Raw genomic sequence first — 5,523 nt, 5'->3', positions numbered from 1 at the left:
CTAAAGTAAAACGTGCCATTTCTGGTTTATTTAATAGTCATGGTGATATCCCCTATAGCACTCACACAAACTAATGCTGCATAAATGGTGCTACTGTGAATATTAATGTCCCCATGTTGCATATATATCGGACAATATTTGTAACCAGAAACCAACAATGGGCATTATCATTTTATTGGGACTTTCTGGATTGTTTGGTGAATTGATTGGTGAATCTTGACAGGAGATGTTTCTGCGACTAAGTGTCGACACTAACGGAGAATCCGTGGACTTCTACAACAGGAAAATCGGCATTGCACCTGGACCCATTCCACTGTTGGTGAGGGGCTGGCACCGGTGTCGCGTGGACCACCATCCAATCCCACAAAAAGCGGTGCGGGAATCGCCGGGTCCGTGATGGACACTCGCAGGGCTGACAAGCTTCAGCCGCACTGAAACAATACACCCCCACCCCCCTCCCACACGCACACACACACTGATCGAGGCCGGAAAGATGGGACAGTTGTGCTGGAGCGCCCATTCCGCTGATGGGTCGGCTGGGCCAGAGGGGGGTCACCAACCAGGGCACCAGGTTTATTGCGGGCTGTCAGCGGCATGTGCAGCTGCATGGCTGCCTTGCTGGCTGCGGTAATGGTGTTGCGTCCACGTCCACCCTGACCCCACAGCCCATCTACTTACCGCCACCCCCCCGCCCCTGACTACTCCCCCCGGCCCTGGCAGAAGGCCCCCTGGCCAGCGACACGACTGTTGGCGAAGTGACACTGTCCGTACGCCCTCCCTCTCAGCAGCCACCACGCCGGGTGCACGATGTCTGAGAGCACACGCGGACCGTGCCGTCGGGAACTTGGCCCATCAGAGGCAGCGAATCGCAGGTGGGCTCACTAATGATATGCGAACGGTGTTTAAACTATGACAGCGTGCATCGCATTGATGCCATTTTTGAGAAGGCGGAGCTTTGCGATTCGGCGTCAAACCGGCACCAGTCGCGGTTTCACCGTCGGGAGCTATTCTTTGCCTGATCGCACACCCCGATTTCTGCGTCGGCTAACGTAGAATCCGGCCCATCAAGCATGACTGGGTTAAGAGAGGGGGGGCTGGTTTGGCAAAACATAAGGGGTACAGAAACAGGAGGAGTACCAGATCCCGTGGCTCCTCCCCTGGCATCAGGTCCAGCATAGAACATTACAGCCAGTACAGGCCCTTCGGCCCTCGATGTTGCGCCGACCTGTGAAACCACTCTAAAGCCCATTTACACTATTCCCTTATCGTCCATATGTCTATCCAATGACCATTTGAATGTCCTTAGTGTTGGCGAGTCCACTACTGTTGCAGGCAGGGCATTCCACGCCCTTACTACTCTCTGAGTAAAGAACCTACCTCTGACATCTGTCCTATATCTATCTCCCCTCAATTTAAAGCTATGTCCCCTCGTGCTAGACATCACCATCCGAGGAAAAAGGCTCTCACTATCCACCCTATCCAATCCTCTGATCATCTTGTATGCCTCAATTAAGTCACCTCTTAACCTTCTTCTCTCTAACAAAAACAGCCTCAAGTCCCTCAGCCTTCCCTCATAAGATCTTCCCTCCATACCAGGCAACATTCTGGTAAATCTCCTCTGCACCTTTTCCAATGCTTCCACATTCTCCCTATAATGCGGCGACCAGAATTGCACGCAATACTCCAAATGCGGCCGCACCAGAGTTTTGTACAGCTGCAACATGACCTCATGGCTCCAAAACTCAATCCCTCTACCAATAAAGGCTCACACACCGTATGCCTTCTTAACAACCCTCTCAACCTGGGTGGCAACTTTCAGGGATCTATGTACATGGACACCGAGATCTCTCTGCTCATCCACACTGCCAAGAATCTTACCATTAGCCCAGTACTCTGTCTTCCTGTTATTCCTTCCAAAATGAATCATTTCACACTTTTCTGCATTAAACTCCATTTGCCACCCCTCAGCCCAGCACTGCAGCTTATCTATGTCCCTCTGTAACTTGTAACATCCTTCCGCACTGTCCACAACTCCACCGACTTTAGTGTCATCTGCAAATTTACTCACCCATCCTTCTACGCCCTCCTCCAGGTCATTTATAAAAATGACAAACAGCAGTGGCCCCAAAACAGATCCTTGTGGTACACCACTAGTAACTGGACTCCAGTCTGAACATTTCCCATCAACCACCACCCTTTGTCTTCTTCCAGCTAGCCAATTTCTGATCCAAACTGCTAAATCACCCTGAATCCCATGCCTCCGTATTTTCTGCAGTAGCCTACCGTGTGGAAACTTATGAAACGCTTTACTGAAATCCATATACACCACATCAACTGCTTTACCCTCATCCACCTGTTTGGTCACCTTCTCAAAGAACTCAATAAGGTTTGTGAGGCACGACCTACCCTTCACAAAACCGTGTTGACTATCTCTAATCAAATTATTCCTTTCCAGGTGATTATACATCCTATCTCTTATAAACCTTTCCAAGATTTTGCCCACAACAAAAGTAAGGCTCACTGGTCTATAGTTACCAAGGTTGTCTCTACTCCCCTTCTTGAACAAGGGGACAACATTTGCTGTTCTCCAGTCTTCTGGCATTATTCCTGTAGACAAAGATGACTTAAAGATCAAAGCCAAAGGCTCAGCAATCTCATCCCTAGCTTCCCAGGGAAACCTAGGATAAATCCCATCCAGCCCAGGGGACTTATCGATTTTCACACTTTCCAGAATTGCTAACACCTCCTCCTTATGAACCTCAAGCCCTTAACATAGAACATAGAAAATACAGCACAGAACAGGCCCTTCGGCCCACGATGTTGTGCCGAACCTTTGTCCTAGATTTATCATAGATTATCATTGAATTTACAGTGCAGAAGGAGGCCATTCGGCCCTTTGAGTCTGCACCGGCTCTTGGAAAGAGCACCCTACCCAAACTCAACACCTCCACCCAACACCAAGGGCAATTTGGACATTAAGGGCAATTTATCATTGGCCAATTCACCTAACCCGCACATCTTTGGACTGTGGGAGGAAACCGGAGCACCCGGAGAAAACCCACGCAGACACGGGGAGGACGTGCAGACTCCGCACAGACAGTGACCCAAGCCGGAATCGAACCTGGGACCCTGGAGCTGTGAAGCAATTGTGCTATCCACAATGCTACTGTGCTGCCCTTGAGAACAAATAAATCTACACTATATCATTTTACCGTAATCCATGTACCTATCCAATAGCTGCTTGAAGGTCCCTAATGTTTCCGACTCAACTACTTCCACAGGCAGTGCATTCCATGCCCCCACTACTCTCTGGGTAAAGAACCTACCTCTGATATCCCTCCTATATCTTCCACCTTTCACCTTAAATTTATGTCCCCTTGTAATGGTTTGTTCCACCCGGGGAAAAAGTCTCTGACTGTCTACTCTATCTATTCCCCTGATCATCTTATAAACCTCTATCAAGTCGCCCCTCATCCTTCTCCGTTCTAATGAGAAAAGGCCTAGCACCCTCAACCTTTCCTCGTAAGACCTACTCTCCATTCCAGGCAACATCCTGGTAAACCTTCTTTGCACCTTTTCCAAAGCTTCCACATCCGTCCTAAAATGAGGCGACCAAAACTGTACACAGTACTCCAAATGTGGCCTTACCAAAGTTTTGTACAGCTGCATCATCACCTCACGGCTCTTAAATTCAATCCCTCTGTTAATGAACGCGAGCACACCATAGGCCTTCTTCACAGCTCTATCCACTTGAGTGGCAACTTTCAAAGATGTATGAGCATAGACCCCAAGATCTCTCTGCTCCTCCACATTGCCAAGAACTCTACCATTAACCCTGTATTCCGCATTCATATTTGTCCTTCCAAAATGGACAACCTCACACTTTTCAGGGTTAAACTCCATCTGCCACTTCTCAGCCCAGCTCTGCATCCTATCTATGTCTCTTTGCAGCCGACAACAGCCCTCCTTACTATCCACAACTCCACCAATCTTCGCATCGTCTGCAAATTTACTGACCCACCCTTCAACTCCCTCATCCAAGTCATTAATGAAAATCACAAACAGCAGAGGACCCAGAACTGATCCCTGCGGTACGCCACTGGTAACTGGGATCCAGGCTGAATATTTGTCATCCACCACCACTCTCTGACTTCTATCGGTTAGCCAGTTCGTTATCCAACTGGCCAAATTTCCCACTATCCCATGCCTCCTTACTTTCTTCATAAGCCTACCATGGGGAACTTTATCAAATGCCTTACTAAAATCCATGTACACTACATCCACTGCTTTACCTTCATCCACATGCTTGGTCACCTCCTCAAAGAATTCAATAAGACTTGTAAGGCAAGACCTACCCCTTCTAGTCTAGTAGCCTGAATCTCAGTATTCTCCTCAACAACATTGTCTTTTTCCTGTGTGAATACTGACGAAAAATATTCATTTAGCACCTCTCCTATCTCCTCAGACTCAACGCACAACTTCCCACTACTGTCCATGACTGGCCCTCATCTTACTCTAGTCATTCGTTTATTCCTGATATATCTATCGAAAGCTTTCGGGTTATCCTTGATCCTACCTGCCAAAGACTTCTCATGTCCCCTCCTGGCTCTTCTTAGCTCTCTCTTTAGGTCCTTCTGATCTAACCTGTAACTCTCAAGCACCCTAACTGAACCTTCATGTCTCATCTTTACATAAGCCTCCTTCTTCCTCTTGACAAGTGTTTTGACTGCTTTAGTAAACCACGGTTCCTTTGCTCGACCACTTCCTCCCTGCATGACAGGTACAAACTTACCAAGGACACGCAGTAGCTGTTCCTTGAACAAGCTCCACATTTCCATTTTGCCCATCCCCTGCAGTTTTCCTCTCCATCCGATGCATCCTAAGTCTTGCCTCATCGCATCATAATTGCCTTTCCCCCAGATATAACTCTTGCCCTGCGGTATATACCTATCCCTTTCCATCACTAAAGTAAACGTAATCGAATTTTGGTCACTATCACCAAAGTGCTCACCTACCTCCAAATCTAACACCTGTCCTGATTCATTACCCAGTACCAAAACCAAATCTCATTGGCCTATCTACATACTGTGTCAGGAAACCCTCCTGCACACATTGGACAAAAACAGACCCATCTAAAGTACTCGAACTATAGCGTTTCCAGTCAATATTTGGTAAGGTAAAGTCCCCCATAACAACTACCCTGTTGATTTCGCTCCTATCCAGAATCATCTTTGCAATCCTTTCCTCTACATCTCTGGAACTTTTCGGAGGCCTATAGAAAACCCCTAACAGGGTGACCTCTCCTTTCCTGTTTCTAACCTCGGCCCATACTACCTCAGTAGACGAGTCCTCATCAAACGTCCTTTCTGCCACCGTAATACTGTCCTTGACTAACAATGCATCCTCAACACTCTCTGGGCTAAGGAAGTTTCTCCTGAATTTCCTGTGGGATTTATGAGTGACCATCTTATATCGATGGCCCCGAATTCCGATCTCAAATTCTTATGGAAACATGTCCGTGTT

The sequence above is a fragment of the Scyliorhinus torazame genome, chromosome 11 (assembly GCF_047496885.1).
Source record: "Scyliorhinus torazame isolate Kashiwa2021f chromosome 11, sScyTor2.1, whole genome shotgun sequence".
NCBI lineage: Eukaryota > Metazoa > Chordata > Chondrichthyes > Carcharhiniformes > Scyliorhinidae > Scyliorhinus > Scyliorhinus torazame.
Note: the sequence above shows the minus strand (reverse complement) of the source record.